Source organism: Danio rerio, chromosome 2, assembly GCF_049306965.1.
Source record: "Danio rerio strain Tuebingen ecotype United States chromosome 2, GRCz12tu, whole genome shotgun sequence".
In the NCBI taxonomy this organism is placed as follows: domain Eukaryota; kingdom Metazoa; phylum Chordata; class Actinopteri; order Cypriniformes; family Danionidae; genus Danio; species Danio rerio.
In genome coordinates, this window is record NC_133177.1 from 20,526,463 (window position 1) to 20,539,092 (window position 12,630).

Below are 12,630 nucleotides of genomic sequence, written 5' to 3' on the forward strand. Positions count from 1 at the left end.
TGCATCACTTGACTGCGTGAACTCTAGTGTGACTGCAGCTTAATTCTCAAGTTAATTCTCAGCTTAATTATCAGTGTTCAACTCTGTTCCTGGAGATCTACCTTTCTGCAGATTTCCGTTGCAACCCATATCAAACATATCTGCCTATAATATTCAAGTGCAGTTCAGGTCATATTTAATTGGTTCAGGTGTGTTTGATCAGTATTGGAGCTGAATTTTGCAGAAAGGTGGATCTCCAGGAACAGGGGCTGTTCCTAAATTCCAAGGACGCAGAGAACGGACTTGCGTTTTTGTGTAGACCGGTCTAGCCAGGTGTCCTCGGAAGAATTAACTTGCGAGACCCCAAGGGCAGAGAACGTGTTCTCTGAGAAATGAGATGCTGCGTTCTTCCTGATGGTCACATGACCTTCACGCATTTTAAATGGAAAATTATTTAAACATTACAGCCTTCATACAACGATGTATTGTTTTTCCCCTTTTCAAAATATATACTCTGCATAATACATTATAAATATACATTGCACAATAAAAATAAAACAGATTGTAATACGAATTTCAACAAACTAACACCCTAAATGTGTTTATTCCTTTATGAAGATGTTCATGGTAATGTTTATATTCCCAGTTTCATTTAGGGAAACTCCTGAGGTAAATAAGTGATATCTCTGAACATTATTAATAACTCTAAATAAAATGCTGTGCTTCCCACCTCCAGTCGCAATGACTTCTGGGACTTCCAGAGCGAGTTTGGTGCTCAAGTCTGCATCAGTGTGTCCTCAATATCAAGAACACATCCGGGAAGTTTTTACTCGTCCTCTGTTCTTGCGATCTTGAATATTGGAACTGAACTTTGGCAGCTGATGATGACGTTACACGAGGATGCAAGACCGCTAAAGAACGCATATTGAGAAACAGCCAGGGTTAAGCAGCCCTGTTAAAAAGGGTTTACTCAAAGATGAAAATTTTGTCATCATTAACCCTTGCTTTGTCCGTATCAGTTTATTTTGTTCTGTTGAGCATAAAATATTATATATTCGAGAATGCTGAAAACATGTAACCACTGACTTTCACAGTAGGAAAACCAAATATATGGAGGTCAATGGTTATAGGTTATCTGTAAGGATTAAGGATGAGTAAATGATGACATATTTAACTTTTTTTTCATTTCAATTCTTTCTTTACCCTATAAGTCTTAATCAAGTCCAATTTTTGTGAGACTAAATAAGCCAAGTCACTGCTTTATTTTAAGCAATTTAAGTAAAGCCATGCCTTGAGTCAAGCAAGTTACTATCAAATTCTTGGTGTTGAATATTAAAACAAGTCTTCGGTCACACTGCACTTTTCTCCCCATAGACCTCCATTCGTACGCACACGAATGCGTCAAACCGGAAATGCAAGTTTGAGTGTCAAGTTTCGCAGTTCACTGCGTTGGAAAGTTCTTGGTAAACTGACCTGCAAAATCACATCAGTTGACTGTGTGAGACCAATCACGGATCAAAACATGACCTCTGGAATTTAAAATATGTAGCAATCGCTCGTTTTTTTAAAAATGTCTAATCATCTTGTTAAATCCCGCCCCTTTTTGCAGTGCCATACGACATAATTTCTAGGGATGGCTGACGTGAAACCGACGTTTCAACACAGTGTCGAGATCCCGAAGTGCAAGTGTTTCGAAACACTGCTATGAAGCATGATACGAAACGCAAAGGTCATATGACTAAAAGGGGTGGGTATCGTTTGTTTTTTTTCCGATACTGGTCCTAAATCGATACTTTTAAAATGATACCGGTGCCAAGACAATGCCTGAACCAACACTTTTTAGCCACAGAATTAGTTGACAAAAAAAAAAAAACTATTTTTTTTACAATATATATATATATATATATAATGCGTTTAAAAGTAAACATCAATTCATATTTTATTTATTTAAATTGCATTAATATATTTCTTTTGATAATTTGATTGTTAGCATGAATGCAAGATTAAGATGCTATAACATTAACATTACATTAGCTTACTACTAACCTGTGGAAAGGCTGTCATCAAAATCAGGGAACACCTTTTTTCTGGGTTTGGGGCTTGTGACTACTTTTACTTGGACTTCAGTCATCTAATGATTTGCCTTAATCTGAATAAGACAATACTATGATTCAGATGTTTACATGAGTTGCTTTTTGAATGTTACATTCATGATTCCCAGCACATAGATCCATTAACGTCATTGCGTCACCAGCCTATAAATGTTTCCTCTGCAGTTTGTGTCTGTGGTCCTTTAAGATAATCAAAAATCAATGTTTACGAGGCAGACTCTTGAGTATTGTCTTAATCATATTAAAATCAGAGTATTGGTGTCCATGTAAACATACTCACTAAAAGTGCCAGATATTTTCACAAGCTGTCAAAGACCATTCCATGAGCCATCACATTTCATAAGCTTGACGTTTTCATTCCATAATGGCACCAGGTTTTGGTACCCAACCCTAGTAACTTAAGTGTTTGGAAACACTTGGTCACATGACTAAAGCTATTTAAAGCAACAATCATTTCAGAAGTGTTTCGAGACCTGGTGAATCTAGTGACAGGGTTAGAAAAATATTATATAAGAATATTATAAGTCTTATGTAACCTAGTGGACCGTGGATGTGCACGTTGTTACTGTGCTTCTAATGGCTTTTGGGTTTAAATCCGGACTTGTACAAATACTCTGAAATTCAGATTTGATATATTTTAATAATGTTACTGTTTTATGGTGTACTCTAGATAGAATATGCCATCAATTTAACATAATGTTTGTAATACTGTAAAACAGTAATTAATATTTTTACAGTACTGTGATGGCTGGGTTTAGGTTTGGGTAGACGCTAATAAAATATAATAAATGGGAAATTTAAGGAATTATATAAATAATTCTTGTTAACTTCTGATTACAACCATGTCTGATCTAGCAACAACCATGTCTTATAACCAAAAAAAAAAAGACATATTCACAAAGTGTGCATTCGAATGTCAAACCAATGTTGAAACAAAATATTACAAGAACAAAGCATTTCAAACTAATATAAAGCATTTCAAAATACCTGTATTTGCCTTGCTTTGAACCCACTATCCCTGCATGCTAGTCAGATACTACTCATATACCACGCTCCACTGTACCACTTGAAGGTTCAATTCTACAAAGTGGTGATTAATACCTTAATTTGCTCAACTGTGCAATACATAAAAAGATGACCACTAGGTGTCCCTGTAGAGTGGGGTTTCGAAACGTTTCGAAGCTTCGACACATTTGCTTCGACTGTTTCAGTGTTTCATGAAGCCTCGCTTTGCTCACCACTAAGAATTTTGCACGCTCAATACTCAATTGGTCTCATGCAGTCAAGCGATGCGATTACGCAGGTCAGAGTTCACCAAGCTTGAACCTTTCAGCGCAGCAATTTTTTTTGTGAGAATAGAGTAAGCCAGGTCAAGTCACTGCTGTGTTTCAAGCAATTCAAGTAAAGTCATACCTTGGGTCAAGCAAGTAACTGTCAAATCATGCAAATTCTTGATTATTTAAATGAATTTATATATTAAAACAAATGAAAAGTACAGTAGTTACAGTAGTCTGCAATGTCTCAAACATTAAAAACAATTGAAGTAGATAATGGTCAGGAATATGGTTCGAAAGAGTTGTTGAATGGTAAAATAGTTTTTAAAAGTGTTCCAACAGCACATAAATCCATAAAACTAACCCACACACCACCAAAGGGTTAACACGTGTGTTGTGAAGCAGATATTAGTGGAAATTAGAAAATATTAGAATTTGTAAAATTATAAACTCAGTCAGTACTGCATTTTGACTTTAGACAAACACTTGGCTGAGCTCTGACTTACTGTTTATGACATAGGAACACATATTTATTATTCAATAGCTGAAAAACTGTCATTTTGAATGTGACTTCAGAATTAATCTGTGTATTACAAACATAATTTGTTCCAATAAGTAAAAAAAATTAAGTCAGTAACATAATGCTGTAATGTAACCTATTATATTTACAATACTTCAGATAAATAAGTGCCACCTTAAAAACTTTAGCTTATAAAGTATAGGCTGAGGTAAAGATTTGTCACTTCTGATCCCTAATGTCTCTGAATAAGGCTGAGTGTTGAAGAAACTCATTGAAATGCAGTGGGACTAATGATAGCTCCCTCTCTTTCAGCTGAGGACAGCAGTTTTCATGTTCCAGCCCCATGCCAAATGTGTTTTACAAGCTCTGTTCAGAGATGTCCTTGAAATATAACACAACATGGTATATAGGACAACGTCTGCTGAGACCCTGACACCTTTTGAGGAGCAGCAAACTGCAGGAAACAAACAAATCAGGTTTTTTTTTCTTGCCTTGGGTGTACCGTGATGGAAAACACAATGTCAAACTCCAGACTAGATATTTTTAAGCTTTTGACATGAGGTCACAAACTTACTGGGTCACTAAATAATGTGATGTACATTTTCCATTGCATATCTTATTCTATATAAGATAAGAAATGCATTCATGTATTCATATACTTTAAATTCATAAACATAATCATACAAATGTGTAAGGTCAGTAAGATTGAATTATTTCTACTATTTATTAAACATTAGCATGTTTTAAACTGGTTATATAGGCCTATATTTACTAAATATATAACATTTTAGTATTAATATTTCTGTTAGAAATGACTGCATTTTTTACAAATGGGAAAAAGCCATAAATATAATAATACATATTGCATGAATATTCCCTTTATACCTCAATTGATATACCTGAATTGTAATAATTTCACAATTGTTTCATCATGTCTCCGATTAAATAATTGCAACCTTGGTCAGTATGTGATTACATGAAATGTTCATATTTTTCAAAATTAATATTTCTATTGTATTTTTTAGTAAATAAACAACACTGGACAGATAAAGTTCCCTTTGTAAATATGCACACCTTTTTTATTTAGCCCCACTGTATATTGTTTCTTGTTCAAACATGATTGCATCATGGTACACATTTCCAAGTACCATGGATTTTATACAAAGCATTATACTGTGGAATCATTGATCTCATTGACTCCTTCAAACAAGAGTCACTTCAGACTTTCAAGCAGGGAATTCTTTGAGCACTTCAGTCAATGTCATTCTAAAGACTTAAAAGAGCTGTTCATATTGAGTGCATTTCACAACAGACTCCATTTCATACCATTATAAACAAAATCAATTAAACTTGAGCTTTTTTTTCAAGCTACTTAAGACCCCCAGGGAATAGAAAATACATTTACAGTCTGTGTATATATTTAATATATAATTTATATATTTAAAGTCATACATTTTTACATTTTAATAATAATAATAATTATTAAATAATATATATATATATATATTTCTGTTAGAAATGACTGCATTTATATATATATATATATATATATATATATATATATATATATATATATATATATATATATATATATATATATATATATATATACAGTTGAAGTCAGAATTATTAGCCCCCGTTTATTTTTTCCCCCCAAAAAAAGAAATAGCAAAACATCATTATAGAAAGTAGGATAAACTGATAAAACAAAGTAAGTTAATGAATGGATGGTAAGTTAATGAATGAAACAAAGTAAATGAATGAAATAAAAAATATTCAAATGTGTATACAGCAGATTTATTTTTTGTATAATCCGAATTATATTTAATATATATATATATATATATATATATATATATATATATATATATATATATATATATATATATATATATATATATATATAGAATGCACATGTATATACAGATTAGGTCAAATTTAATACATTTTTAATCTATTCTTAAATTGTTCTCAAAAGATTTTTAGTTTAATAAAATTAAATAAATATTTATATATTACAGGGCTTGACATAAAAATTTTTGATCACCAGCCACTGGGGCTAGTAGATTTCCAACATAACTAGCCACTCGCAGTTCTTTACTAGCCACGCTTTTGTTGTTGTGAAAATGTCTAACCCGCCACAGGGAAATCTACTCTCATTTGGTGGGTATTTATATTAAGCCCTCTATATATTTATTTATAACAGTTCTGTCTGGTTCTCGAATCTGATTGGCTGATAGCCGTGCGATATTCTGCAATATTAGAACTCCTACAGCCTCTTTACACTTTGTGTATTACTCTGCACACATACAGCCGACACTACAGATCTAAAGTTTAAAAGATGCTTTTAACTGTTTTAACAACTGTTTAACTGTCAGCTTATGATATACATATATGTATGTATGTGTACTACACTCCCCAGCCACTTTATTAGGTACACCTTACTAGTACCGCGTTAGACCTCCTTTGGCATTCAAAACTGCCTTAATCCTTTGTGGCATAGATTCAACAAGGTACTGTTGAATTCCTTAGAGATTTTGGCCCGTGTTTACATGATAGCAGCACGCAGTTTCTGCAGATTTGTCAGCTGCACATCCATGATGCGGATCTCCAATTCCACCACATCCCAAAGGTGCTCTATTGGATTGAGACCTGGTGACTGGAGGCCATTTGAGTATAGTGAACTTATTGTCATATTCAAGAAACCAGTCTGAGAGGATTTATGCTTTATGACATGGCGCGTTGTCCTGCTGGAAGTAGCTATCAGAAGATGGGTTCACTGTGGTCATAAAGGTATGGACATGGTCAGCAACAATACTAAGGTAGGCTGTGGCACTGACACAATGTTTGATTGATACTAATGGGCCCAAATTGTGTCTAGAAAATATCCCTCACACCATTACATCACCAGCCTGAACCATTGATACAAGGCAGGATGGATCTATGCTTTCATCTTGTTGATGCCAAAATTCTGACTCTGTCCGAATGTCACAGTAGAAATCAAGACACATCAGACCAGGCAATGTTTTTCCAGTCTTCTATCGTCCATTTTTGGTGAGGCTGTGTAAATGTACCTTAAGTTTCCTGTTCTTAACTGACAGGAATGGCACCTGGTGTGTTTTTTTGCTGCTGTAGCCCATCTGCCTCAAGGTTCAATGTGTTGTGCGCTCAGAGATGCTCTTCTGCATACCTCGATTGTAAAGAGTGGTTATTCGAGATACTGTTTGAACCAGTCTGACCATTCTCCACTGACCTCTGGCATCAACAAGGCATTTACGCCCACAGAACTTCCGCTCACTGGATATTTTCTCTTTTTCATGAAAATCCTAGTAAATCAACAGTTTCTGAAATACTCAGACCAATACTCAGACGTCTAGCACCAACAACCATGTCACGTTCAAAGTCACTTAAATCACCTTTCTTCCCTATTCTGATGCTCAGTTTAAACTGCAGCAGATCATCTTGACCATGTCTACATGCCTAAATGCAGTTCCTCCCATGTCATTGGCTGATTAGAAATTTTCATCAACGAGCAGTTGGGCAGTGTACCTAATTAAGTGACTACATGTACTCGCCAGTCACTTTATTAGGTACACCTACCTAATAAAGTGACCAATGAGTATATATAGTATATATTGCTTAAAACAGAACAAGCCACTGTAATCCAATTACTTGCCTAATTAACTCAACTTGCCTACCTAACATAACCTAGTTGTATTTAAATTGCCCTTGAATACTAGTATCTTGCTAAATGTTATGTATTATGCACTTTCACCATGGCAAAAAAAGTGTTATTAGAAAATAGTTATTAAAACTTTAATGTTTAATATTGCATTGAAAAATATCTTCTCTCCTCTGCTTGAGAAATATATATTTTTTAGAATTAGAATTCCACTGGAGGGCTAATAATATTGACTCCAACTGGATATAGGGGAAGCCACTTATTCTCTTTCCTTCACCCAGCAGCCACCTGCGAGGCACAAAAATCTGTACATTTCAATCACCAAACCAACTTTTCATCTTTAGCTCTGGAGTCTATACCCTGCTCTTTTTCCTCCATCTCTCCTGCTCCTTGTGTTTGGGCATGTGCTTGCGGGCTGTCATTACTGCTGACTGTCTTTAATGCATGTGGTGTTGTCCTCTCCCTGGCGGAGGGCTGGAACAGGGCACAGGAGAGCTGGATCTGGTGGCATGTTGTCATTATGCTCGACTCAGCTCCGTCTCCTGCCCTGCTGTTCGCCAAACAAGAAAGGTCATCTCTACCTGAGGTGAACCCAAACACAAGACCGGCTCTAATACACTCGCTTGGCCACTTCACAGCCTGCATGCACCGCTTAGTGTGGACTGATTGGCATTGTAATGCAGCTTTATAGTGCAGCATTAGCATTCGGGTCTCGTGGAGCTGTCATAATGACCTTGACAACACGGTGAAGACTGAAATCGCTGTGGACTGAGAGGTCCGTTCCCTTAGGTCTTCTTGGTTAAGGGCAATAAAGCTCAGCGTAGACTTAATGTCCTGTCAAGAGGGCAGATATTCTGGATGATTTCCATGTGGAAGGGAGAGAGGAGGCATAATACAATGGTAAAAATGTGAGGAGAATGAGGTAAACACAGAAAATAATGTGGTTTCTTGGGTGTTGGAAGGGTGTTTGTGTAGTTTGCTGAATAATATTTTTGGTAACCTTTCACTTGAAGGGTCTTACTGTTCATAAGACTGTTATCAATTCTTTATTATCATAACATGACACATGTCATGAATATAAAGGAGATTTGATACATGCTGTTAGTGTTGCTTAGTTATGTCATTTTAAATGCAAAGATGGCATTGTTTATCATTACAACTTGACATAAACAAATACATCACAACCAGTCTTCATCTTTGTCATAAAAACTGACATTACCAAGTCAACTTAATAAATCTGTCATAAACATAATTGTCATGAGGCATTATAATTGTGTCGTTGATATCTTTGATCACATTTTCATTAGAACAAACTGCACTTGTCCAAAAAAAAAGTAAAAATGTATTAAAAAGTGTAATTACTATGACATTTTAAAGACAAATTCAAATTGTATCACTGTAGTTGGGGTAAAAAAAAAATATCGATGCTGGTATAAAATTCATTATTCATTCATTCAAGATTATAATGGCTTAATGACAATCATGTTTATGACAGATTTATGCCAAGTTTTGTTGTCTTGGTAATGTTAAGTTGTCATAAAACAATATCAGCATGGCATTTAAAATGTCTGACTGAGCAAATGACACTTAATGACAGTTGTTATGAGCATGCATAAAATCTCATTCACATAATAAAGGTTTAACCCTTTTAAGATGATTTGTAACCTGCATATTGCATGGATCAGATAATATTTTTCTAGTCATCTCTACTTCACATCAGTTAAACTGACTAAAATGTTATGTTTAACTTTGTATAATAATAAATAAATAAATAAAATAGAAACCCAGCAGACTTATTAAAACAACTTATTAAACAACATGGTAGCTTTTGTTGTGATGTTTTCGTAATATCATTTTTTACAGTTTCAACACAGTATTCTATTTTATTCTATTTTTGTGGTTCAGGGTCACATTTTTGTTTGGTTTTTATATGTCTTTGCTTCCAATTAAAGTTCTGTATTGTTGTGCTTCTTCTCATACTTTGCCTGGTTGGACTGGATCATGGATAGTAATGCTTTAGCAAAAAATTCCATTGGGAAAATTTTCTTCTGAAACCAGCACTACTGAAAAAGTGCTAATGCACTTTACTGAGAGAAGCAAGAAATGCTGATGCTAGGCTACAAAGGATAAACACTCTGGAGATGTGGGTGTGTGGGTGAATGTAATATTTAATTTCATGGATGTATAAAATATTGTTTGTATTTCTTTCACAGCATACAAAAGCAATGGGTTAGAGTTTTATAAGGCCCACTGCAATGTCTGTTTTTGTGTCTGAAAGTTTTCGTTTTGATGATATGAGTGAGTGAGCGAGGGGTCTCTGATGATCTTGTAAGCCTGAATCCTGCTTCTTGATTCAAACAGCTCGCAGTGATTTTCTCGTCTGAGGGTACGGCGTGCGAGATTCTGCTCCGACCACTTGCTGTGTTACTTTTCAACTTGTTTCTGCAGCGTTCTGTTTGTGGTGAAATCTGTAATTCACCCGCAGTTAGCATCAGGGACGGTCAGCTGAGCCTGGCCTGTAAAGCTGTGGTATTATGGTGTTAAACGCAGCGCTTAGAAAAGACCACTAATTAAAAACAACCCTGGAGGGGCATTTATTGAAAGCTTTTTAAAGAAGTGCAGCAGTTAAAAAATGAAAAATGTTCCCTCATGAGAGGCTCTGCTTCACAACATGAATGTTTCTCTTTCTCTCTTAAACACTTTACACTAGTGGTATCCAGCCTTTTTATTCCCGAAGGGTACCCATTATCTAATACAATACAATATAATATATTTCTGCTGTAATTACGACAAAGCTGCTTGTTTTCATTTTATTTTTTTATTTTTAGGATTTAAATCTGTTAATGTGGATTAATTAGTACGCATTAGTTTTAGATAAATAAACGAACCATGTACTAGGCTTGTCGCAATACCATTAATTCACGTTACGATACTGTACCAGATGAAGTATCGTGATACCAAGTAGTATTGCGATTACTGTAATTCATAACTCAAATATATTAAAGAAAAATGTAAAAAATGCTATATTTTGTTATAATAGGCTAACTTGAATTGACATTGTAATTCTCTTATTATTGAAAAAGGTATTTGACCATCAATTCACCTAAACTGCATTAGTTATTTTTGTTTATTTTTGTAGATACAGTTACTGACTAAGAAAAATACATTAAAACACAATGTTTCATTGTTTGTTTCAATGTTTCCTGTTTTTTTTTTTTTACTTTTTTTTTGTCTTATCAGGTAAGAATCCAAAGTAATAAACATTTTTACTTTGTGAGTCATTCTTTTTAGGAGATTGTCACGGTTGTTGTAGCTACTAAATCATATTGGCAGGAACAGATATAAACTGATTCAGTTAGTTTGAACTGAAGCATCAGAAAACACGCAATAGGCTACCATAAAAGGCGTGAATTCTACATTTTTTCAACCTTATAGGGCTCCACAGACTATTCAAGCAAAGTGGTCTATTGTTGCACATATGTGAGCATTTTAGTGACTTTTCCACATGCAACATTACTGTATGTATTGTAGATAGACCGTTAATGACAATACTACTGTTTACAAACTACTGTACAGTGGCACTGCCAGTATTTTAGAGCCATAGTATCGCGATTACTACCATAATTACCGGTAAACCGTGCAACCCTACCATGTGCTGTATTCCAGAATTGTAGTTTTTCTTCTATCCTTCCTTCCTTCCTTCCTTCCTTTTGTTTATTTGACAGAAAATCAACGAATACACTTAATTTGTAAATTATTATATTAGAGTTACCAGGCCATTAGCCAGCCTGCTGACAGGGGTGTTTTTTTATTATTAATTAATTAATTTATTATTATTATTATTATTATTATTTATTTATTTTTAAAGTGGACCATTTGAAGTTATTCGCCTTCTTTTCTGTTTAATTATGTGATTTAAATACTGCATTTTAATGACATTTTAAGCACTACTTTTTTCACATTTTTATGTACCCCAAACAAAAAAGGACAAAATACTTATGATGTAATAAATTTGTCTTTTAAAAATATTACAGCATTAGAAAAAAAAAGAATTTTGCTGAAGTTAAAGTCTATACAAAGTCTGTTAAAGTTTTTAAATAAAAAACTTTAGCCTATTGTCGTTTTTAGGCAAATAACAAACTAACCAGCACCTTCAACTTTCCTTAGTCAGAATTTTTAGCCAGCATTTATTTAAATAATAATAAAATAAAAAAATAATACTAATAATGTAGAGCTTCACAGTTTATCAGCATTTCTTTAGAAGAAAAAAAAAACAAACAAACAAAACATTTGAGTATATTTATGGATAACAACATTTGCCAAATTAGAATTTAAATTCATTTTAATACAGGCCACTTTTGGCGCTTCACATCTTTTTATTGGTCATTTTTTCATTCAAGAATAAGGTCCAAGACTTAAAATGAAAGTTACTTGTAAAATGTTTTCTCTATTTAAAAACAATAAAGTAGGTCAGTAGTGAAAATGATGTGTCTTACATCAGACTGTGTGTTTTCTTGCATAGCTGGACTCTAGCAAAATAATTGTTTGCATTGATCAGAACTGATTAGCTGAAGTCACGACAGCCAACAGAGGATTTGGCTTGGTCTAAAGTCTTTTTGATGGGTTATTTTCACAATTTAGGATGGCATAGCAGTCAAAATAGGCCAAATCTTTTTTTCTGACCTCATTGTTTGTTGAAAGTTAAATAGCTCTGAATAAATTTATTAAAGTGTTGGAGTCCTAAAAAGATTTACTTATGCCTTATTCACACTAGCAGCGACTTTGCAGCTGCTTGTCGCTCTGGGTGGCGACTTGCTGCAAACGCAGGTGTGTGTAGGTCTATACAGCACGAATACAACCGGCCTCTGAGTGAGCTGTGAAAGGATCACGTGAACTCTGTTGGTGCTCCTATTGGCTGTTGCTCAAGAAAGTTGCTCTTCATTTGCATAAAGTTAACGGATTCTCAACTTTGACGCGTCACTCAGGATGTCCACCTGGTCACCAACGGTCACAAGTCGCTCGCTCTGTTGAAATTAATGGTTGCTTGTGGCTTTGCCCCTGCAA